Raw genomic sequence first — 26117 nt, forward strand, 5'->3', positions numbered from 1 at the left:
TGTAATGTGAAGGGGCTGTTGTTGATGTGGGCTTTCAGTTGCTCTGCTACACACTTTTCAACAACCTTCGACACCACAGGTAATATACTAATGGGCCTGTAGTTACTCACGTCAGCAGGGTAACCCGATTTAAAGATGGCCGTTTTTATGGCCAACTTCCATACCCTTGGAAACACCCCCAGACCAATAGATGGTGACCTTAGTAATGGGGCCAATGAGTGACTCGTTGTAGTTTTTTAAGAAAGGTAGAGTCCAGCCCAAACACATCTTTGGCTTTAGAGTTCTTTAGTGAGCTAATCACCTTGTTCACCTTTGACTCAGAAACCTCCCTTATGATGAAGACAGGTTGAGCATCATTCACTAGCACTGAGCCCAGAGAAACTAGTAGAGGGGTTCTGTGTCAGTACCCTGACAGAGTCAATAAAGTAGGAATTGAAGGCTGTTGCTATTTCGACTGCATCCTGTGTTAGACTGTTATTCACCATGATTTCTAGTCTTTTTGTAGTGTTACTATGGTCTTTCCTGTTAACTTTTTTACATTCTCCCAGATCAATTTAGAATTTCCCTTTGCTTCACCAATTATGTTAATAAAAAAGTTTGCCTTGGCCTGTCTGATTTCCTTCATCACCTTATTTCTCAACATGGTAAACCTACGTCTGTCATGCTCTAATTTGGATTTTAGGGCTGTTTTTAGAGCATAATCTCGTTCTTTCATCAATTTCCAGATTTCTCCATTTCGTCAAGGAAGAGGCCAGGTTTGGATTTAGACCAGGTTTGGATTTGTAGTCTGGATTGTCGATAGAACAACGTGACTATCAGCTTCCACATCTGTATAGGACAAGAGATCATTCCAGTTAATTCCCTTAATTGCAGTTTCAAAATAATTAATTCACTCTTAGGTATTCTGAGCTAACCAGGCTTTCTAACAGTAGAGGTTACACCTGTTCTTAGAAAGCTTTCTGACTATAAGTGTCAGATTATGATCAGATAGCCCAGTAAACATATTGAATGATTTAGTCATTCTCTCTGGTTTATTACTGAACACCAAATCAGTCTGTGTTTTAGCTGCTTGTGTGCGGCTGTCATGAAGCTGCCAACAAACAGTTATTGTGCTGACGTTGCTTCCAGAGGCAGTTTGGAACTCGGTAGTGAGTGTTGCAACCGAGTCCAGACAATATTTACAAGCTACCTATTACAGCACTCAGCAGTCCCTTTCTGTGATTTTGTGTGTTTTACCACTTTGCGGTTGAGCCGTTGTTGCTCCTAGATGTTTCCACTTCACAATAACAGCACTCACAGTTGACCAGGGCAGCTCTAGCAGGGCAGAAATTTGACGAACTGAGTTGTTGGAAAGATGGCATCCTATGACGGTGCCCCGTTGAAAGTCACTGAGCTCTTCAGTAAGGCCATTCTACTGTCAATGTTTGTCAATGGAGATTGTATAGCTGTGTGCTCGATTTTATACACCTGTCAGCAACGGGTGTGGCTGAAATAGTTGGATCCACTAATTTGAATGGGTGTCCACATACTTATGTATGTACCGTGTATGTCCAAATCAAAGTGAGAGATTGTTCGGTTCTACAAAATGTGTCATATTTTGTGGACATACCAATGGACAGACATTGGGCCTAACATAAATGGTTCTGGTATGCTGAGAACATAGACATAGAATCTGATTCTATTCCTATGGCCGAGATTACAAAAGCTATAATGGCAATGAAAACGCCACCGAAACTATGGCTTTCGCTTTCCACTAGATCTTTGGTTGGGCGATACCCATTTATTGTACTAGATGTAAAAGATAAACAGCATACAGGTTGCTAGCTACCTTGCATATAAATGGGTTTTACTGTCTTGACTTATGGGCTTACAAAAGCACCCTTACAAAGATGGTATTCTGTTTTTTTTGTGTGTAATGTACCTATACTAGAACTAGACCTGTACCCTAACAGGCAGGGAGCCTAGTGGTTAGAGTGTTGGACTTGTTACTGAAAGGTTGCAAGATCAAATCCCCAAGCTAACAGGGTAGAAGAATAGAAAAAAAAGAAAAAGTTAAGTTTTTCTGCCCCTGAACAAGGCAGTTAACCCACTGTTCCTAGGCATCATTGAACATAAGAGTATGTTCTTAACTGACTTGCCTAGTTAAATAAAGATAAAATAGACTGTGACAAATAAATATGTTTATCAGCCAAGTTGCTCTTTTGGTTAATGAATAGGTTTTATATCTTGGCTAGTCAATAAATATTGCGACCTTACTAAGCTTTGAATAAATATCTTATGTAGAGCCGTGCTCGGGTCCATTTGGGTCTATCAGCTGTAATTACATAGACCGGAGACCAGATGACAGGTCCCGGGTCAGGTCTCTGTTATTTGGGATCGGGTGGACCCGTGAAAAACTCGGGTGGTCACGTTATTGGAGTTTCTAATTTCTTCTACAGTAGGTGGCAGTAATTTACCAGTAGATGGAGTAAGTATCTCCACATCCGAAAATGAAGAAGAGAAGGTGTCACGCTTAGTACACCTCTCAAAGATACCGGTTCCTTCTGCTAGTTGTACTCTCACACACTGTGCCTCTTTAGCCAACTGAAGAGAAAATACCCCGACACCGATTACTCCCTACGACATCATTTTATGACAGAATTAATATCAAACGTGGTCAGTTTCGTTTTTAATTAAAAACATCCCACAGTGGCTCGCTAGCTAGGCAAGCTACTCCTGTATTAGCAGCAGCACTTGGCTAGCTAGCTAGCTGCCTGAATTATTGTTACTTGTTGTTGTTGCAGTCACATCAAAAACAAATCACAGATGTAGAAGCTCTTCAAGGGTAAGTGTTGCAATAGCTGTGGCTATCTAAATTATACTCCTGCTTTTGATGGCCATGAATAATAAAAAAGGGCGTAATGTCATAAAAATAAGGTACCTTAGCTAGTTAGCAATTTTTTTTATTTTTTATATTTTTTTTAGCTTTTATCACGTATTAGCTGGATTGGGGTGTCGTTGGTGACGATGACAACGAACTGTTTAATCAAGTCGACAGTTTGCTAACAGTTTGCTAGTGAACATAACGTTAGCTAGCCATCAATCAAAGGCACTGATTGCCTTGAGATTATCGGAAGATCCCATGCTATTGTCACACTGACGATTAGCTAACGTTACCTCAATCACAAATGTTATCTCTAACCTAGTCAATACAGTTAGCTAACGTTGCAAATTCAACTCCACCAGAGACAGGCTAACGTAAGCAACTGCTGGTAGCTAGCTAGCTAACCATATGCTGCACCTGCAAGCTAGTTATGCTAACTAACATAGTTAGCTAACTAGCTACCCAGAAACATGATGTTAATGTTAGCAAACAAGTTAGTCATTCAAAGCAACTTGCTAGCAACATTTGAAAGGTTTTGTTTGACTAGCTGACCAAATTTGTAAGGTAAGCTCGCTAACTTCGGATAATTAACGTTAGTTGTTTACACTTTGAATAACTCGGCTAATTTGCTAGCTAACAATGATATTGTTAAGGACTGTCAAGGAGATGGCTTGGTTTTAGCTTCTAGACAAGTCTCTTTCGCTTGCAAACTGTTCGTGAAATCTGTGAATTCAGATACTGAGCCATCATTTAAATACAATAGATGCTTCAGGATAAGAGTTGGTATCTAACGAGCTTACTAGTTAGCTAATACATATTTGTTGCGCAAACAATGCGTTAATAAATTACAACGTATTATTTCCTGAACTGCAGCAGTGTTGTCAAAGAATAATTCAAACTCAACCTGTTGTTTTTCAATGCTTTGTGATGTTTGTCCTGAATGTTGCTATAATTTGGCAAGTTAAGTATCATTGTTATGGGTTTGATTTGAAAGCTGTTCTGCATATGTGTAGTTTACTGTTCTCAACATATGGATCAAATTAACTTTTTTTTGCTATTGGATGTCTGTTACTCTACTGTACTATGAGTTTTTACAAACTGACTATTGGATCTTCATACTGTCATACTGAGGACAATGTATTGATTTGCCTGCCAATTTATTTTAGCACTGTCTCCCAGTGCTCTCAGAGTACAGTGATTGTGAAACCGCTGCTACTCAGTTGCCATAGCATATAAGACTGATGGAGATTTCACCACAAGCAGTGAATGATAATGGGGTACTGTCTGGGACCATTCTGTTCAGTAGAACACACACACACACACACACACACACACACACACACACACACACACACACACACACACACACACACACATCAAATAGGCATACGATGTACTGTCTACCGTAGCACAAGGCATTTTCTTGGGTTAGCTTGGATGGCTGCTGACAGAATAGGGAGTTATCTGACGAGTGTCAATGTCTGGAGAGAAGGAACACTTTACATTCACCCAAGAGAGTCATTTGGAAATGTTTAAGGATTGATTTAAGCAGGGAATGGCAGCTGGGAGAGTAGGGAATGATGTGCAGCGTACATCTGGAAGGCTTTTCCTATGAAGTGTGTGTCAGACTGACTGAGTGAAGTGAGGATCCCTTGTGAGTGCCTGGTTGCCTAAGTCTCCACTGTGCTGCTGTGGCACATCTTTGTTGGTTTATTTGTCAATAGGCAGTATGGATGGATGGATGGGGGGGGGGGGAGATTCAGTCAGTGTTTATATGTTGCATTTGTATGCAGCCAGGCAGTGTGTGTGTGTGTTCTTTGCCTAGATCTCTCTTTAGAAACATCTCCTCAGCACCTATTATCTGGGAATACAGCATTATGTTTAGTCTCGGTGGAAGTCAACAGTGAGTTAGAGAGTTGCAGTGAAAGTGGTCATCATATATCCTCTATGGATGGGCATGTATCCAGATTTTTATACCGTTTCTGTACCATACCATGGTATACTGTATTACCGAAAGTGCACACAAGGGGGCTAATTAAAAAAAATAAACACAAAACAATTTTGTCAACGGGGATATTGATCCGGGAGGGGATTGAATGTCTTGGCTGTAATCAAGAAGCTTGATGCTGGTGTCCAGCCAATGAGGTTTGCAAACCAAATACATAGCTGGATCCCCGGTGTCCAGCCAATGAGGTAGCAAACCAAATACATAGCTGGATCCCCGGTGTCCAGCCAATGAGGTAGCAAACCAAATACATAGCTGGATCCCCGGTGTCCAGCCAATGAGGTAGCAAACCAAATACATAGCTGGATCCCCGGTGTCCAGCCAATGAGGTAGCAAACCAAATACATAGCTGGATCCCGGTGTCCAGCCAATGATAGCAAACCAAATTTAGCTGGATCCCCGGTGTCCAGCCAATTATACAAACCAAATACATAGCTGGATCCCCGGTGTCCAGCCAATGAGGTAGCAAACCAAATACATAGCTGGATCCCCGGTGTCCAGCCAATGAGGTAGCAAACCAAATACATAGCTGGATCCCCGGTGTCCAGCCAATGTTTAGCAAACCAAATACATAGCTGGATCCCCGGTGTCCAGCCAATTTAGCAAACCAAATACATTTCTAGCAAACCAAATACATAGCTGGATCCCCGGTGTCCAGCCAATGAGGTAGCAAACCAAATACATAGCTGGATCCCCGGTGTCCAAGCCAATGAGGTAGCAAACCAAATACATAGCTGGATCCCTGAGCTGCATATAATTTATTTGACACATCTTAGGTTTCTTATAGTTTATACTTAACTTTTATAAGCAATGGCATAGCACACACCCCCACAGCCAAATGCCCCCCCTCGAAAAAAAAATAATGAATTACCCCAGTATACCGTATAACACGAAATGCCTAATATCCCATATCTGTGGTGGTATGTTTTGAAATTGAATGAGTCCTTTTTAATTTTTAATTTTTTTTTCATTTCTATTTAGTTTTCTTCTTTGGGATTTGAGGCATCCCTGTACTTTGACAACTGGTTATAAAAAGGCCTTCATGTTACATTCATTACATTATTATTATTCAGGTTACATTTGATTAGTGGGCTATTTCTCCATTAAAAACGTTGTCGTTGTAACGTATGAAGTAAGATGATACAGGTTAGTGCTCGTGATTGGGGGGGGGGGGATACAGTTACTTATAGAGGATATTATTTGATTGATACAGGCAGGTTAGTGCTCGTGATTGGGGGGGGGAATACAGTTACTTATTGAGGATATTATTTGATTGATACAGGCAGGTTAGTGCTCGTGATTGGGGGGGGGATACAGTTACTTATCGGGATATTATTTGTATTATACAGGCAGGTTAGTGCTCGTGATTGGGGGGGGGGATACAGTTACTTATCGGGATATTATTTGATTGATACAGGCAGGTTAGTGCTCGTGATTGGGGGGGGGATACAGTTACTTATCGGGATATTATTTGTATGATACAGGCAGGTTAGTGCTCGTGATTGGGGGGGGGGGGATACAGTTACTTATCGGGATATTATTTGATTGATACAGGTAGGTTAGTGCTCGTGATTGGGGGGGGGGGATACAGTTACTTATTGTGATATTATTTGATTGATACAGGCAGGTTAGTGCTCGTGATTGGGGGGGGGGGGAGACAGTTACTTATTGTGATATTATTTGATTGATACAGGCAGGTTAGTGCTCGTGATTGGGGGGGGGATACAGTTACTTATTGTGATATTATTTGATTGATACAGGCAGGTTAGTGCTCGTGATTGGGGGGGAGACAGTTACTTATCGGGATATTATTTGATTGATACAGGCAGGTTAGTGCTCGTGATTGGGGGGGGGATACAGTTACTTATCGGGATATTATTTGTATTATACTGGCAGGTTAGTGCTCGTGATTGGGGGGGGATACAGTTACTTATCGGGATATTATTTGTATGGTACAGGCAGGTTAGTGCTCGTGATTGGGGGTGGGGGGATACAGTTACTTATTGAAGATATTATTTGTATTATACTGGCAGGTTAGTGCTCGTGATTGGGGGGGGGGGATACAGTTACTTATCGGGATATTATTTGATTGATACAGGCAGGTTAGTGCTCGTGATTGGGGGTGGGGGGGGATACAGTTACTTATCGAGGATATTATTTTTGCGCTAGTTTGCTGTACTCCAGTATTTTTGTCCTTTTTATAGGGCGTTCTCATCTTTTTAAATATATCAATTTGTTTTTGGCTCTTTATTTCCATGACTAATTAAAATGTGTGTTCTCATGGCTCTCTCTCTCCTCTCTCTGCAACAGACACGGTGAGCAAATATGTTTGGAACATTGAATCGCGATAAAATCACAGTATCGAATCGCAATAGATTTAGAATCGTGAGAATCGCAATGCATATCGTATCGGCACCTAAGTATCGTGATAATATCACATCGTGAGGTTCCTGGTAATTCCCAGTCCTAGTTAATGCATCAGAGAATCGCCTGCATAACATTACAGTGCTAGGTTTCTTAGATGGCTTATTTACTAGTGCCATGGCCAGCTTCTATCACCAGTCATACACTATCATACACGATCTGTGCTTCAGAGGGACGATCTCTACACACAAGACTGCACTTGATATTTTAAGGACTGGTTGATTTGTCTTAATAATCTATTTTGTTTCCTTTTTTTTCACCCTCTGTGTCTAGTGTTTTGATATCTATTTCATTGTTATCTGCCTGGTAACATTGTTACCTTGTAGGACAATGTTCCTTTGTCCAGAGAATTTTCAGTGTTCCCTCAAAGTGCTCTTGATGGGGCCATTCATGTGCTGAACATTCATTAAAAAGAACCATCTGTCAGCCCTTACTGACAGGCAGGCAGCATGTGATGCTCTCACAACAATTCAAGTAGTCTGTCTGTCTGTCTGTCTGTCTGTCTGTCCTGTTCTTTCTGTCTGTCTGTCCTGTTCTGTTCTGTCTGTCTGTCCTGTTCTGTCTGTCTGTCTGTCCTGTTCTTTCTGTCTGTCTGTCCTGTTCTTTCTGTCTGTCCTGTTCTTTCTGTCTGTCTGTCCTGTTCTTTCTGTCTGTCTGTCCTGTTCTTTCTGTCTGTCTGTCCTGTTCTTTCTGGCTGGCTGTCTGTCCTGTCTGTCCTGTTCGTCCTGTTCGTCATGTTCTTTCTGTCCTGTTCTTTCTGTTCGTCTGTCTGTCTGTCTCTGTCTGTCTGTCTGTCTGTCTGTCTCATTGTTCTCCTCAAAATATGTTTTTCCTGTGTCGAGTGCCAACAACCAGAGTAATTGGCTGTTGCAGTGCTTCTCATGTGGTGTTTTAAGATATTGGGCTGACACACAGGCCGCGGCACACTGGCAGGAATGAGACCAAGAAAGTGAGACACACAGACATTCTCTCTCTTATTTTTCTACTCCAGCCAGACAGCACTGACATGGTGAATACATAATCTGTAGCCTGTCAGCTACCCTTCACCTCTCATAACATGAGATCACAGACGAGGCGAGGCGAAGCACGCTGGCTCTAGATGGTTCATCCTATCTCGTCTTTGTTTGACAAAGCACCGCTGTTGCGTTTGCACTACTATGGCTATCAGATACTATCAGCACTATTCTGCTCATGTTAACAATTCAGGAACCTCTTTCCCAACAAAGAGGTTGTGTTTGGCGAGTGGTACAAGATGATGGAATCTGTTTGGCTCTTTTTCTCTCCCAGACAGCTCACTAAGGATTGTCTTATCTTTTCCAGGTTTTTTTTTCCAAGCTTGTTTTTTTGCAGTGATACGGATCAGTCTACCAATGTGGGCTAGTGCATTACTGTAATAACTAGTTGGTATCTGAAAGGCCACATGCCTAAATCCCAATGTATGCTATGCTGACAGTAAATAGGAATTTGGGCTATTGTTTTGTTTGATCAACAAATCTCTCAGTAAACGGGTGTGTTTTTTTTCCCATTCAATGTGCCGTTTTGCCTCTTGAGTCAAAAGTGGACTCTTATCTTGGTTGACCCCGGAGTGGACTCTTATCTTGGTTGACCCCGGAGGATTGGTGAGCCAGGCGAGAGAAACCGCTGTTTTCTACCAGAGCTGATTTTAAAATTTAAAATTGCCACACGCAATGACACAGCGTGACACGATTCACTAGTGGTGCAGTTAAAAGACACACTCGGCACAATGAACACCGGTGTCTTAGAATTCACCACCTGCAGGGCTGGAATAACCAATCGTAGGCCTCAGGGACTGTTGATTGATTTCATTCCATTATATGCCTATTCTTACTGTACAATATGTGTTGTTGACTGTGATAAAGGAATGGGATCAGAGGCAGTCCATACGTTTGGAGAACCCGATTTCCACTGTAACAACGCACCTTTATAATGAAGCATTCTGTGCATCACATTTGCAGACCTGTGTAAGATAGCCTACTATTTTTAATGGGGTGAGTAGATAGTCCCCTCTACTGTAGTGTAGTCTGGGACACTAGAATGATGAGGGCTTCCCCTCTACTATAGTGTAGTCTGGGACACTAGAATGATGAGGGCTTCCCCTCTACTGTAGTGTAGTCTGGGACACTAGAATGATGAGGGCTTCCCCTCTACTGTAGTGTAGTCTGGGACACTAGAATGATGAGGGCTTCCCCTCTACTATAGTGTAGTCTGGGACACTAGAATGATGAGGGCTTCCCCTCTACTATAGTGTAGTCTGGGACACTAGAATGATGAGGGCTTCCCCTCTACTATAGTGTAGTCTGGGACACTAGAGGATGAGGGCTTCCCCTCTACTCAGTGTAGTCTGGGACACTAGAATGATGAGGGCTTCCCCTCTACTATAGTGTAGTCTGGGACACTAGAATGATGAGGGCTTCCCCTCTACTATAGTGTAGTCTGGGACACTAGAATGATGAGGGCTTCCCCTCTACTATAGTGTAGTCTGGGACACTAGAGGATGAGGGCTTCCCCTCTACTATAGTGTAGTCTGGGACACTAGAATGATGAGGGCTTCCCCTCTACTATAGTGTAGTCTGGGACACTAGAGGATGAGGGCTTCCCCTCTACTATAGTGTAGTCTGGGACACTAGAATGATGAGGGCTTCCCTCTACTATAGTGTAGTCTGGGACACTAGAATGATGAGGGCTTCCCCTCTACTATAGTGTAGTCTGGGACACTAGAGGATGAGGGCTTCCCCTCTACTATAGTGTAGTCTGGGACACTAGAATGATGAGGTCTTCCCCTCTACTATAGTGTAGTCTGGGACACTAGAATGAGGAGGGCTTCCCCTCTACTATAGTGTAGTCTGGGACACTAGAATGATGAGGTCTTCCCCTCTACTATAGTGTAGTCTGGGACACTAGAATGAGGAGGGCTTCCCCTCTACTATAGTGTAGTCTGGGACACTAGAATGATGAGGTCTTCCCCTCTACTATAGTGTAGTCTGGGACACTAGAATGAGGAGGGCTTCCCCTCTATTATAGTGTAGTCTGGGACACTAGAATGATGAGGGCTTCCCCTCTACTATAGTGTAGTCTGGGACACTAGAATGATGAGGGCTTCCCCTCTACTATAGTGTAGTCTGGGACACTAGAATGATGAGGGCTTCCCCTCTACTATAGTGTAGTCTGGGACACTAGAATGATGAGGGCTTCCCCTCTACTGTAGTGTAGTCTGGGACACTAGAATGATGAGGGCTTCCCCTCTACTATAGTGTAGTCTGGGACACTAGAATGATGAGGGCTTCCCCTCTACTATAGTGTAGTCTGGGACACTAGAATGATGAGGGCTTCCCTCTACTGTAGTGTAGTCTGGGACACTAGAATGATGAGGGCTTCCCCTCTACTATAGTGTAGTCTGGGACACTAGAATGATGAGGGCTTCCCCTCTACTATAGTGTAGTCTGGGACACTAGAATGATGAGGGCTTCCCCTCTACTATAGTGTAGTCTGGGACACTAGTTGATGAGGGCTTCCCCTCTACTATAGTGTAGTCTGGGACACTAGAATGATGAGGGCTTCCCCTCTACTATAGTGTAGTCTGGGACACTAGAGGATGAGGGCTTCCCCTCTACTACAGTGTAGTCTGGGACACTAGAATGATGAGGGCTTCCCCTCTACTATAGTGTAGTCTGGGACACTAGAATGATGAGGGCTTCCCCTCTACTATAGTGTAGTCTGGGACACTAGAATGATGAGGGCTTCCCCTCTACTCAGTGTAGTCTGGGACACTAGAGGATGAGGGCTTCCCTCTACTATAGTGTAGTCTGGGACACTAGAATGATGAGGGCTTCCCCTCTACTATAGTGTAGTCTGGGACACTAGAGGATGAGGGCTTCCCCTCTACTATAGTGTAGTCTGGGACACTAGAATGATGAGGGCTTCCCCTCTACTGTAGTGTAGTCTGGGACACTAGAATGATGAGGGCTTCCCCTCTACCATAGGGTAGTCTGGGACACTAGAATGATGAGGGCTTCCCCTCTACTATAGTGTAGTCTGGGACACTAGAGGATGAGGGCTTCCCCTCTACTATAGTGTAGTCTGGGACACTAGAATGATGAGGTCTTCCCCTCTACTATAGTGTAGTCTGGGACACTAGAATGATGAGGTCTTCCCCTCTACTATAGTGTAGTCTGGGACACTAGAATGATGAGGTCTTCCCCTCTACTATAGTGTAGTCTGGGACACTAGAATGAGGAGGGCTTCCCCTCTACTATAGTGTAGTCTGGGACACTAGAGGATGAGGGCTTCCCCTCTACTGTAGTGTAGTCTGGGACACTAGAATGATGAGGTCTTCCCCTCTACTATAGTGTAGTCTGGGACACTAGAATGATGAGGGCTTCTACTATAGTGTAGTCTGGGACACTAGAATGATGAGGTCTTCCCCTCTACTATAGTGTAGTCTGGGACACTAGAATGATGAGGGCTTCCCCTCTACTATAGTGTAGTCTGGGACACTAGAATGATGAGGGCTTCTACTATAGTGTAGTCTGGGACACTAGAATGATGAGGTCTTCCCCTCTACTACAGTGTAGTCTGGGACACTAGAATGAGGAGGGCTTCCCCTCTACTATAGTGTAGTCTGGGACACTAGAATGATGAGGGCTTCTACTATAGTGTAGTCTGGGACACTAGAATGATGAGGGCTTCCCCTCTACTGTAGTGTAGTCTGGGACACTAGAATGAGGAGGGCTTCCCCTCTACTATAGTGTAGTCTGGGACACTAGATGATGAGGGCTTCCCCTCTACTGTAGTGTAGTCTGGGACACTAGAATGAGGAGGGCTTCCCCTCTACTGTAGTGTAGTCTGGGACACTAGAATGATGAGGGCTTCCCCTCTACTATAGTGTAGTCTGGGACACTAGAATGATGAGGGCTTCCCCTCTACTATAGTGTAGTCTGGGACACTAGAATGATGAGGGCTTCCCCTCTACCATAGGGTAGTCTGGGACACTAGAGGATGAGGGCTTCCCCTCTACTATAGTGTAGTCTGGGACACTAGAATGATGAGGTCTTCCCCTCTACTATAGTGTAGTCTGGGACACTAGAATGAGGAGGGCTTCCCCTCTACTATAGTGTAGTCTGGGACACTAGAATGATGAGGGCTTCACCTCTACTGTAGTGTAGTCTGGGACACTAGAATGATGAGGGCTTCCCCTCTACTATAGTGTAGTCTGGGACACTAGAATGATGAGGGCTTCCCCTCTACTATAGTGTAGTCTGGGACACTAGAATGATGAGGGCTTCCCCTCTACTATAGTGTAGTCTGGGACACTAGAATGAGGAGGGCTTCCCCTCTTTTATAGTGTAGTCTGGGACACTAGAATGATGAGGGCTTCCCCTCTACTATAGTGTAGTCTGGGACACTAGAATGATGAGGGCTTCCCCTCTACCATAGTGTAGTCTGGGACACTAGAATGATGAGGGCTTCCCTCTACTATAGTGTAGTCTGGGACACTAGAATGATGAGGGCTTCCCCTCTACTATAGTGTAGTCTGGGACACTAGAATGATGAGGGCTTCCCTCTACTATAGTGTAGTCTGGGACACTAGAATGATGAGGGCTTCCCCTCTACTATAGTGTAGTCTGGGACACTAGAATGATGAGGGCTTCCCCTCTACTATAGTGTAGTCTGGGACACTAGAATGATGAGGAGGGCTTCCCCTCTACTGTAGTGTAGTCTGGGACACTAGATGATGAGGGCTTCCCCTCTACTATAGTGTAGTCTGGGACACTAGAGGATGAGGGCTTCCCCTCTACTGTAGTGTAGTCTGGGACACTAGAATGAGGAGGGCTTCCCCTCTACTGTAGTGTAGTCTGGGACACTAGAATGATGAGGGCTTCCCTCTACTATAGTGTAGTCTGGGACACTAGAGGATGAGGGCTTCCCCTCTACTATAGTGTAGTCTGGGACACTAGAATGATGAGGGCTTCCCCTCTACTATAGTGTAGTCTGGGACACTAGAATGATGAGGGCTTCCCCTCTACTATAGTGTAGTCTGGGACACTAGAATGAGGAGGGCTTCCCTCTACTATAGTGTAGTCTGGGACACTAGAATGATGAGGGCTTCCCCTCTACTATAGTGTAGTCTGGGACACTAGAATGATGAGGGCTTCCCCTCTACTATAGTGTAGTCTGGGACACTAGAATGATGAGGGCTTCCCCTCTACTATAGTGTAGTCTGGGACACTAGAATGATGAGGGCTTCCCCTCTACTATAGTGTAGTCTGGGACACTAGAATGATGAGGGCTTCCCTCTACTGTAGTGTAGTCTGGGACACTAGAATGATGAGGGCTTCCCCTCTACTATAGTGTAGTCTGGGACACTAGAATGATGAGGGCTTCCCCTCTACTATAGTGTAGTCTGGGACACTAGAATGATGAGGGCTTCCCCTCTACTATAGTGTAGTCTGGGACACTAGAATGAGGAGGGCTTCCCCTCTACTATAGTGTAGTCTGGGACACTAGAATGATGAGGGCTTCCCCTCTACTATAGTGTAGTCTGGGACACTAGAATGATGAGGGCTTCCCCTCTACTATAGTGTAGTCTGGGACACTAGAATGATGAGGGCTTCCCTCTACTATAGTGTAGTCTGGGACACTAGAATGATGAGGGCTTCCCCTCTACTGTAGTGTAGTCTGGGACACTAGAATGAGGAGGGCTTCCCCTCTACTATAGTGTAGTCTGGGACACTAGAATGATGAGGGCTTTCCCTCTACTGTAGTGTAGTCTGGGACACTAGAATGATGAGGGCTTCCCCTCTACTATAGTGTAGTCTGGGACACTAGAATGAGGAGGGCTTCCCCTCTACTATAGTGTAGTCTGGGACACTAGAATGATGAGGGCTTCCCCTCTACTATAGTGTAGTCTGGGACACTAGAATGAGGAGGGCTTCCCCTCTACTATAGTGTAGTCTGGGACACTAGATGATGAGGGCTTCCCCTCTACTGTAGTGTAGTCTGGGACACTAGATGATGAGGGCTTCCCCTCTACTATAGTGTAGTCTGGGACACTAGAATGAGGAGGGCTTCCCCTCTACTATAGTGTAGTCTGGGACACTAGATGATGAGGGCTTCCCCTCTACTGTAGTGTAGTCTGGGACACTAGAATGAGGAGGGCTTCCCCTCTACTGTAGTGTAGTCTGGGACACTAGAATGATGAGGGCTTCCCCTCTACTATAGTGTAGTCTGGGACACTAGAATGAGGAGGGCTTCCCCTCTACTATAGTGTAGTCTGGGACACTAGATGATGAGGGCTTCCCCTCTACTGTAGTGTAGTCTGGGACACTAGAATGATGAGGTCTTCCCCTCTACTATAGTGTAGTCTGGGACACTAGAATGATGAGGGCTTCCCCTCTACTATAGTGTAGTCTGGGACACTAGAATGAGGAGGGCTTCCCTCTACTATAGTGTAGTCTGGGACACTAGATGATGAGGGCTTCCCTCTACTATAGTGTAGTCTGGGACACTAGAATGATGAGGGCTTCCCCTCTACTATAGTGTAGTCTGGGACACTAGAATGATGAGGGCTTCCCTCTACTATAGTGTAGTCTGGGACACTAGATGATGACTACTATAGTGTAGTCTGGGATACTAGTTGATGAGGGCTTCCCCTCTACTATAGTGTAGTCTGGGACACTAGAATGATGAGGGCTTTCCCTCTACTGTAGTGTAGTCTGGGACACTAGAATGATGAGGGCTTCCCCTCTACTATAGTGTAGTCTGGGACACTAGAATGAGGAGGGCTTCCCCTCTACTATAGTGTAGTCTGGGACACTAGAATGATCAGGGCTTCCCCTCTACTGTAGTGTAGTCTGGGACACTAGAGGATGAGGGCTTCCCCTCTACTATAGTGTAGTCTGGGACACTAGAATGATGAGGGCTTCCCCTCTACTATAGTGTAGTCTGGGACACTAGAATGATGAGGGCTTCCCCTCTACTATAGTGTAGTCTGGGACACTAGAATGATGAGGGCTTCCCCTCTACTGTAGTGTAGTCTGGGACACTAGAATGATGAGGGCTTCCCCTCTACTATAGTGTAGTCTGGGACACTAGAATGATCAGGGCTTCCCCTCTACTGTAGTGTAGTCTGGGACACTAGAATGATGAGGGCTTCCCCTCTACTACAGTGTAGTCTGGGACACTAGAATGAGGAGGGCTTCCCCTCTACTATAGTGTAGTCTGGGATACTAGAATGATCAGGGCTTCCCCTCTACTGTAGTGTAGTCTGGGACACTAGAATGATGAGGGCTTCCCCTCTACTATAGTGTAGTCTGGGACACTAGAGGATGAGGGCTTCCCCTCTACTATAGTGTAGTCTGGGACACTAGAATGATGAGGGCTTCCCCTCTACTATAGTGTAGTCTGGGACACTAGAGGATGAGGGCTTCCCCTCTACTATAGTGTAGTCTGGGACACTAGAGGATGAGGGCTTCCCCTCTACTATAGTGTAGTCTGGGACACTAGAATGAGGAGGGCTTCCCCTCTACTATAGTGTAGTCTGGGACACTAGATGATGATGAGGGCTTCCCCTCTACTATAGTGTAGTCTGGGACACTAGAATGAGGAGGGCTTCCCCTCTACTGTAGTGTAGTCTGGGACACTAGAATGATGAGGGCTTCCCCTCTACTATAGTGTAGTCTGGGACACTAGAGGATGAGGGCTTCCCCTCTACTGTAGTGTAGTCTGGGACACTAGAGGATGAGGGCTTCCCCTCTACTACAGTGTAGTCTGGGACACTAGAATGATGAGGGCTTCCCCTCTACTATAGTGTAGTCTGGGACACTAGAATGAGGAGGGCTTCCCCTCTACTATAGTGTAGTCTGGGACACTAGAATGAGGAGGGCTTCCCCTCTACTATAGTGTAGTCTGGGACACTAGATGATGAGGGCTTCCCCTCTACTGTAGTGTAGTCTGGGACACTAGATGATGAGGGCTTCCCCTCTACTATAGTGTAGTCTGGGACACTAGAATGATGAGGTCTTCCCCTCTACTGTAGTGTAGTCTGGGACACTAGATGATGAGGGCTTCCCCTCTACTATAGTGTAGTCTGGGACACTAGATGATGAGGGCTTCCCCTCTACTGTAGTGTAGTCTGGGACACTAGATGATGAGGGCTTCCCCTCTACTGTAGTGTAGTCTGGGACACTAGAATGATGAGGGCTTCCCTCTACTATAGTGTAGTCTGGGACACTAGAATGATGAGGGCTTCCCCTCTACTATAGTGTAGTCTGGGACACTAGTTGATGAGGGCTTCCCTCTACTGTAGTGTAGTCTGGGACACTAGAATGATGAGGGCTTCCCCTCTACTGTAGTGTAGTCTGGGACACTAGAATGATGAGGGCTTTCCCTCTACTATAGTGTAGTCTGGGACACTAGAATGATGAGGGCTTCCCCTCTACTGTAGTGTAGTCTGGGACACTAGAATGATGAGGGCTTCCCCTCTACTGTAGTGTAGTCTGGGACACTAGAATGATGAGGGCTTCCCCTCTACTGTAGTGTAGTCTGGGACACTAGAATGATGAGGGCTTCCCCTCTACTGTAGTGTAGTCTGGGATACTAGTTGATGAGGGCTTCCCCTCTACTGTAGTGTAGTCTGGGACACTAGTTGATGAGGGCTTCCCCTCTACTATAGTGTAGTCTGGGACACTAGAATGATGAGGGCTTCCCCTCTACTATAGTGTAGTCTGGGACACTAGTTGATGAGGGCTTCCCCTCTACTGTAGTGTAGTCTGGGACACTAGTTGATGAGGGCTTCCCCTCTACTGTAGTGTAGTCTGGGATACTAGATGATTAGGAGAGGACATGCATAACTATTTTACTTGAAAACATTGTCGCTCCTCGCTGCAACTCGTGCCACTGCCTGCCAGCAGCGTAATTTTCTGAGTAAAAGGCGTTGTGTTGTGTTAAACACCGCTCTGTCAAGCCTTTGACTGTGTAATAGCCAGCCCTTTCATTACCCGTGTAAGACGGGGGGGAGAAGTGAGTTTCTTTGAACTCTTCCCAATATAGTGCACTACTTTCGACCAGAGCCCCCGTGCACTACTTTCGACCAGCGCCCTTGTGCACTACATAGGGAATAGGGTGCCAGTAGGACCACATACTGTGTGCAGCTCTGTGGATAATGGAGGTCAGGTTAAGTCATTATTGACTTATTCACACACACTCACACACACACATACGCCGCGCTCTCACAGACACACACACACACACACACACCGAGCTCTCACAGACACACACACACACACACACACACAATCTCTCTCACACACACACACACACACAACACACACCGATCTCTCTCTCTCACACACACACACACCAATCTTTCATACATCCACACACAAACAGATATCTCACACACACCGATCACCGATCTCTCTCTCTCTCTCTCACACACACACCGCTCTCTCACACGTACACACACAAACAGATATCTCACACACACCGATCTCTCTCTTCTCTCTCTAACACACCGATCTCTCTCACACACACACACACACACACCGATCTCTTACACAGACACACACTATTGCTTTTCCTCCTCTCTGGTAATGGCTCCTCCAATGTACAGTATCAGTCAAGAGTGTGGACACCTTCTCATTCCAGGGTTTTTTCTTTATTTTTACTACTACCAACGTTGTAGAATAATAGTGAAGACATCAAAACTTGAAATAACACTCATGGTGTCATGTAGTAACCAAAAAAGTGTTAAACAAATCAACATATATGTTTATATTTGAGATTCTTCAAAATAGCCACCCTTTGCCTTGACAGCTTTGCACACTCTTGAAATTCTCTCAACCTGCTTCATGAGGTGGTCACCTGGAATGCATTTCAAATAACAGGTGTGCCTTGTTTGTGGAATTTATGTCCTTAATGTGTTTGAGCCAATCAGTTGTGTTGTGACAAGGTAGGGGTGGTATACAGAATATTGCTCTATTTGGTAAAGACCCAGCCCAAATTATGGCAAGAACAGCTCAAATAAGCAAAGAGAAATGACAGTCCATCATTATTTTAAGACATGAAGGTCAGTCAATGTGGAACATTTCAAAAACTTCAAGTGCAGTTGAAAAAACGATCAAGAAAAATGATGACTGGCCCTCATGAGGACCGCCACAGGAAAGGAAGACCCAGAGTTACCTCTGCTGCAGAGGATAAATTCAATAGAGTTAACTGCACCTCAGATAGCAGCCCAAATAAATGCTTCACAGAGTTCAAGTAACAGAAACCTCTCAACAACAACTGTTCAGAGGAGACTGCGTGAATCAGGTCTTCATGGTCTAATTGCTGAAACCACTACTAAAGGACACCAAGAAGAACAGACTTGATTGGGACAAGAAACACGAGCAATGGACATTAGACCAGCGGAAATCTGTTCTTTGGGACCAAATTTGAGATTTTTGGTTCCAACCGCCATGTCTTTCTGAGACGCAGAGTAGGTGAATGGATGATCTACGCATGTGTGGTTCTCACCATGAACCATGGAGGAGGTGTGATGGTGTGGGGTGCTTTGCTGGTGACACTGTCAGTGATTTATTTAGAATTCAAGGCTCTCTTAACCAGCATGGCTACCACAGCATTCTGCAGCAATACTCCATCCCAACTGGTTTGGGCTTAGTGGGACTATCATTTGTTTTTCAACAGGACAATGACCCAACACACCTCCAGGCTGTGTAAGGGCTATTTGACCAAGAAGGGGAGTGATGGACTGCTGCATCAGATGACCTGGCCTCCACAATCACCTGACCTCAACCCAATTGAGATGGTTTGGGATGAGTTGGACCGTAGAGTGAAAGAGAACCAAGTGCTCAGTATATGTGGGAACTCCTTTAAAACTGTTGGAAAAGCATTCCAGGTGAAGCTGGTTGAGAATTTTTTAAATTTTACCTTTATTTAACGAGGCAAGTCCGTTAAGAACAAATTTGTATTTTCAATGACGGCCTAGGAACAATGGGTTAACTGCCTTGTTCAGGGGCAGAATGACAGATTTGTACCTTGTCGGCTCAGGGATTTGAACTTGCAACCAAGAGTGTGCAAAGCTGTCATCAAGGCAAAGGATGGCTACACTTTTTTGGTTGCTACATGATTCCATATGTGTTATTTAATAGTTTTGATGTCTTCAATATTATTGTACAATGTAGAAAATAGTAAAAATAAAGCAAAACACTTGAATGAGTCGATTAGTCCAAACGTTTGAAAGGTACTGAATGTAAATGTGGTTGGTGAAGCACAGCAGTGCTATCTAATGCATCCATTTGTAATAAATCTGTCTCCTCAAGCTGTTGATGTGCAGGCAGCAATACTCGACTCAGTAAAGAGGATCACACCGCTACCACTCTCAAACTAGGAAAAACCTGTTGGCTCGACAGATTGCTAGGCATATCACTATCCTATCACTGAATGAAATGGAGTGCACTTTTTTAAAGCACTGCAACGTTTAGGCTTTGGGCAAGAGTCTGTTTGGGCAAGAGTCTGTTTGGGCAAGAGTCTGTTTGGGCAAGAGTCTGTTTGGGCAAGAGTCTGTTTGGGCACGAGTCTGTTTGGGCACGAGTCTGTTTGGGCACGAGTCTGTTTGGGCACGAGTCTGTTTGGGCAAGAGTCTGTTTGGGCAAGAGTCTGTTTGGGCACGAGTCTGTTTGGGCACGAGTCTGTTTGGGCACGAGTCTGTTTGGGCACGAGTCTGTTTGGGCACGAGTCTGTTTGGGCACGAGTCTGTTTGGGCACGAGTCTGTTTGGGCACGAGTCTGTTTGGGCACGAGTCTGTTTGGGCACGAGTCTGTTTGGGCACGAGTCTGTTTGGGCACGAGTCTGTTTGGGCACGAGTCTGTTTGGGCACGAGTCTGTTTGGGCACGAGTCTGTTTGGGCACGAGTCTGTTTGGGCACGAGTCTGTTTGGGCACGAGTCTGTTTGGGCACGAGTCTGTTTGGGCACGAGTCTGTTTGGGCACGAGTCTGTTTGGGCACGAGTCTGTTTGGGCACGAGTCTGTTTGGGCACGAGTCTGTTTGGGCACGAGTCTGTTTGGGCACGAGTCTGTTTGGGCACGAGTCTGTTTGGGCACGAGTCTGTTTGGGCACAATAGTCTGTTTGGGCACGAGTCTGTTTGGGACGAGTCTGTTTGGGCACGAGTCTGTTTGGGCACGAGTCTGTTTGGGCACGAGTCTGTTTGGGCACGAGTCTGTTTGGGCACGAGTCTGTTTGGGCACGAGTCTGTTTGGGCACGAGTCTGTTTGGGCACGAGTCTGTTTGGGCACGAGTCTGTTTGGGCACGAGTCTGTTTGGGCAAGAGTCTGCTTGGGCAAGAGTCTGCTTGGGCAAGAGTCTGCTTGGGCAAGAGTCTGCTTGGGCAAGAGTCTGCTTGGGCAAGAGTCTGCTTGGGCAAGAGTCTGCTTGGGCAAGAGTCTGCTTGGGCAAGAGTCTGCTTGGGCAAGAGTCTGTTTGGGCAAGAGTCTGTTTGGGCAAGAGTCTGTTTGGGCAAGAGTCTGTTTGGGCACGAGTCTGCTTGGGCACGAGTCTGCTTGGGCACGAGTCTGCTTGGGCAAGAGTCTGCTTGGGCAAGAGTCTGCTTGGGCAAGAGTCTGTTTGGGCAAGAGTCTGTTTGGGCAAGAGTCTGTTTGGGCACGAGTCTGTTTGGGCACGAGTCTGTTTGGGCAAGAGTCTGTTTGGGCAAGAGTCTGTTTGGGCAAGAGTCTGTTTGGGCAAGAGTCTGTTTGGGCAAGAGTCTGTTTGGGCAAGAGTCTGTTTGGGCAAGAGTCTGTTTGGGCAAGAGTCTGTTTGGGCAAGAGTCTGTTTGGGCAAGAGTCTGTTTGGGCAAGAGTCTGTTTGGGCACGAGTCTGTTTGGGCACGAGTCTGTTTGGGCAGAGTCTGTTTGGGCACGAGTCTGTTTGGGCACGAGTCTGTTTGGGCACGAGTCTGTTTGGGCACGAGTCTGTTTGGGCACGAGTCTGTTTGGGCACGAGTCTGTTTGGGCACGAGTCTGTTTGGGCACGAGTCTGTTTGGGCAAGTCTGTTTGGGCACGAGTCTGTTTGGGCACGAGTCTGTTTGGGCACGAGTCTGTTTGGGCACGAGTCTGTTTGGGCACGAGTCTGTTTGGGCACGAGTCTGTTTGGGCACGAGTCTGTTTGGGCAAGAGTCTGTTTGGGCAAGAGTCTGTTTGGGCAAGAGTCTGTTTGGGCACGAGTCTGTTTGGGCACGAGTCTGTTTGGGCACGAGTCTGTTTGGGCACGAGTCTGTTTGGGCACGAGTCTGTTTGGGCACGAGTCTGTTTGGGCAAGAGTCTGTTTGGGCACGAGTCTGTTTGGGCAAGAGTCTGTTTATATTAGTCGGTGATGTTCTCTTTAGATATAAAGTACTTTTAACATTTTTAGTAATTTATCCATTAGATTTGTCTCTTAATCCCTGTTTTATACTTGCATGAATAAAGCTGGGCAAATGACAAGGATCCAAACTAATACATAGGGTTGACGAGCACTAGAACGAGAGGAGAAACGCCCAGTGGTTATCATATATAAATCAGACTAATACATAGGGTTGACTAGTACTAGAACGAGAGGAGAAACGCCCCAGTGGTTATCATATATAAATCAGACTAATACATAGGGTTGACTAGCACTAGAACGAGAGGAGAAACGCCCCAGTGGTTATCATATATAAATCAGACTAATACATAGGGTTGACTAGCACTAGAACGAGAGGAGAAACGCCCCAGTGGTTATCATATATAAATCAGACTAATACATAGGCTTGACTAGTACTAGAACGAGAGGAGAAACGCCCCAGTGGTTATCATATATAAATCAGACTAATACATAGGCTTGACTAGCACTAGAACGAGAGGAGAAACACCCAGTGGTTATCATATATAAATCAGACTAATACATAGGCTTGACTAGTACTAGAACGAGAGGAGAAACGCCCCAGTGGTTATCATATATAAATCAGACTAATACATAGGGTTGACTAGCACTAGAACGAGAGGAGAAACGCCCCGTGGTTATCATATATAAATCAGACTAATACATAGGGTTGACTAGCACTAGAACGAGAGGAGAAACACCCCGTGGTTATCATATATAAATCAGACTAATACATAGGGTTGACTAGCACTAGAACGAGAGGAGAAACACCCAGTGGTTATCATATATAAATCAGACTAATACATAGGGTTGACTAGCACTAGAACGAGAGGAGAAACGCCCCAGTGGTTATCATATATAAATCAGACTAATACATAGGGTTGACTAGCACTAGAACGAGAGGAGAAACGCCCCGTGGTTATCATATATAAATCAGACTAATACATAGGGTTGACTAGCACTAGAACGAGAGGAGAAACGCCCGTGGTTATCATATATAAATCAGACTAATACATAGGGTTGACTAGCACTAGCCTCGAGGGGAGAAACGCCCCAGTGGTTATCATATATAAATCAGACTAATACATAGGGTTGACTAGCACTAGAACGAGAGGAGAAACGCCCAGTGGTTATCATATATAAATCAGACTAATACATAGGGTTGACTAGCACTAGAACGAGAGGAGAAACGCCCGTGGTTATCATATATAAATCAGACTAATACATAGGGTTGACTAGCACTAGAACGAGAGGAGAAACGCCCCAGTGGTTATCATATATAAATCAGACTAATACATAGGGTTGACTAGAACGAGAGGAGAAACGCCCCGTGGTTATCATATATAAATCAGACTAATACATAGGGTTGACTAGCACTAGAACGAGAGGAGAAACACCCCGTGGTTATCATATATAAATCAGACTAATACATAGGGTTGACTAGCACTAGAACGAGAGGAGAAACGCCCCAGTGGTTATCATATATAAATCAGACTAATACATAGGGTTGACTAGCACTAGAACGAGAGGAGAAACGCCCCAGTGGTTATCATATATAAATCAGACTAATACATAGGGTTGACTAGCACTAGAACGAGAGGAGAAACACCCCGTGGTTATCATATATAAATCAGACTAATACATAGGGTTGACTAGCACTAGAACGAGAGGAGAAACGCCCCAGTGGTTATCATATATAAATCAGACTAATACATAGGGTTGACTAGCACTAGAACGAGAGGAGAAACGCCCCAGTGGTTATCATATATAAATCAGACTAATACATAGGCTTGACTAGTACTAGAACGAGAGGAGAAACGCCCCGTGGTTATCATATATAAATCAGACTAATACATAGGGTTGACTAGAACGAGAGGAGAAACGCCCCGTGGTTATCATATATAAATCAGACTAATACATAGGGTTGACTAGCACTAGAACGAGAGGAGAAACACCCCGTGGTTATCATATATAAATCAGACTAATACATAGGGTTGACTAGCACTAGAACGAGAGGAGAAACGCCTCATGGTTATCATATATAAATCACGATCAAGCTGATATTGGTTTTAATACGCCAGTCGATAATTTTTCCCCAAGAGAATGCAGTATGCTGGGCTCTATCGAGGCTATGTAGCTAGCTCCAAAGAAATAGAATTGGGCTAGTATTGGGCTTTCCACAATATATTAATTCTATATCTGACTAGTTTTAGAAGTAACTGTGTAGCTGTAGCCTGGTACATTTGTGAGAGAGGAATTCAGTCTGGTTTAACCAGGCTAATCTAGCTAGCTCCATAGAAATCAGGCTGCTAATTGGGCTTTCCCTGATCTATTCATTCTATTTCTATGAATGATTCAGTAACTCCTAAAAACCAAGGTCGTTTTCTGCATGCAGTAGTCTAATTCTACACGAGTCTACAAAACATTATGACACATTGTTGACACAAACCGGTGCACCTGGCACCTACTGCCAAACCCCGTTCAAAGGCACTGAAATATTTTGTCTTGCCCATTCACCCTCTGAATGGCACACATACACAATCCATGTCTCAAATGTCTCAAGGTTTAACAATCCTTCTTTAACCTGACTCCTCCCCTTCTTCTACACTGATTTGAAGTGGATTTAACAGGTGACATCAATAAGGGATCATATCTTTCACCTGGATTCACCTGGTCAAGTCTGTCATGGTAAGAGCAGGTGTTATGGCAACAGTTTAGTGTTTTGCTTCACAACAGACTGTAGGGAACACCAGAGACCTCCCCCTCCCCACTCTGCTGGCAACCATATGGGTCATACTAATTATGCTTTTCGCCAACCATTCTCACTGATCCCACCAGGGATTTGGTTAAGTGCTGTTAGTTGTATAGCTTTAATGTCACCACCAGCACCGGGCTAGCTTTCCACACACACACACACACACACACACACACACACACACACACACACACACACACACACACACACACACACACACACACACACACACACACACACACATACACATACACAACCACTCTGCTCATGGGAAACATCAACTGCCAGTAGAGAAGACGGTCCAAGTCAACACAGTTATTGATTTGAGGAAAATGAAAGCTTCTCTCTTAGCAGTTGGTTGAATCCGATGCAGTTTGAGCTGGTGCCGCCCAGACCACTGTTTATACGACAAACATTGTTACACTGTGGATGTGTGAATTTATCGGTAACTAATCATATGTCTTTTCAGTAGTGTATCTACATCGTGGCCGTTGTCTATTAGCGTACTCTGTGATTTTTTTTTAGTTTGAACTAGAAGAGGGATATTTGTATTTATCCTAGTATAATTCTTACCAATGAAGCCTACACTGAGAAACCATATTTTAATATGTTCTTTAAATTAAAGAACCCTATTTAATTCCATCTGTTCTGTGGTGCGACCGAGGTTACGTCCCACACGGAACCCTATTCCCTATGTAGTGCACTACTTCTGCCCACGGCTGAGGTCAAAAGTAGTGCACTTTACAGCAAAATAGGGTTCTATTTGGGACAGGGACATGCGTTCGATGAAGATTTTTAATCAGAAAAGCCGACGTGACATCCATGATGCTTGCTGTTTCCTCGGGGGCAGAGATCTCTAGGAAATGGTTTGAAGTGCTGTGTGTGACTGAGCTTAAATGCCTCTCTGTGTGTTTCTAATGCTTCTTTATTTACGAAGGCTTAACGTCTGTCTGTCTCTCTCTGTCTCTGTCTGTCTGTCTGTCTCTAATGCTTCTTTAGTTGTGCGTAATCATTTACAAAGGCTTAACGTCTGTCTGTGTGTGTCTCTGTGTGTGTCTCTGTGTGTGTCTCTGTGTGTGTCTCTGTGTGTGTCTCTCTGTCTGTCTGTCTCTCTGTCTGTCTGTCTGTCTGTCTGTCCTGTCTGTGCGTGTGTCTCTCTGTCTGTCTGTCTGTCTCTCTGTCTGTCTGTCTCTCTGTCTGTCTGTCTGTCTGTCTGTCTGTGCGTGTGTCCTGTCTGTGCGTGTGTCCTGTCTGTGCGTGTGTCCTGTCTGTGCGTGTGTCTGTCTGTGCGTGTGTCTGTCTGTGCGTGTGTCTGTCTGTGCGTGTGTCTCTGGCAGGGAGCCTAGTGGTTAGAGGCAGGGAGCCTAGTGGTTAGAGGCAGGGAGCCTAGTGGTTAGAGGCAGGGAGCCTAGTGGTTAGAGGCAGGGAGCCTAGTGGTTAGAGGCAGGGAGCCTAGTGGTTAGAGGCAGGGAGCCTAGTGGTTAGAGGCAGGGAGCCTAGGGGTTAGAGGCAGGGAGCCTAGGGGTTAGAGGCAGGGAGCCTAGGGGTTAGAGGCAGGGAGCCTAGGGGTTAGAGGCAGGGAGCCTAGGGGTTAGAGGCAGGGAGCCTAGGGGTTAGAGGCAGGGAGCCTAGGGGTTAGAGGCAGGGAGCCTAGG

General features: G+C 45.2%; 1 protein-coding gene across 1 annotated transcript in view; it reads left to right on the top strand.

The window, feature by feature from the left end:
• The first annotated feature begins 2505 nt into the window (after positions 1–2505).
• The window catches only part of LOC135503896 (arginine-glutamic acid dipeptide repeats protein-like), a 263662-nt gene continuing 240050 nt past the window's right edge, over positions 2506–26117 (top strand). The window contains exon 1 of the mRNA XM_064922081.1: positions 2506–2824. The gene's annotated coding sequence lies outside the window, so the exon portion shown is untranslated. The remainder of the gene's footprint in view (positions 2825–26117) is intronic.

The sequence above is a fragment of the Oncorhynchus masou genome, chromosome 18 (assembly GCF_036934945.1).
Source record: "Oncorhynchus masou masou isolate Uvic2021 chromosome 18, UVic_Omas_1.1, whole genome shotgun sequence".
In the NCBI taxonomy this organism is placed as follows: domain Eukaryota; kingdom Metazoa; phylum Chordata; class Actinopteri; order Salmoniformes; family Salmonidae; genus Oncorhynchus; species Oncorhynchus masou.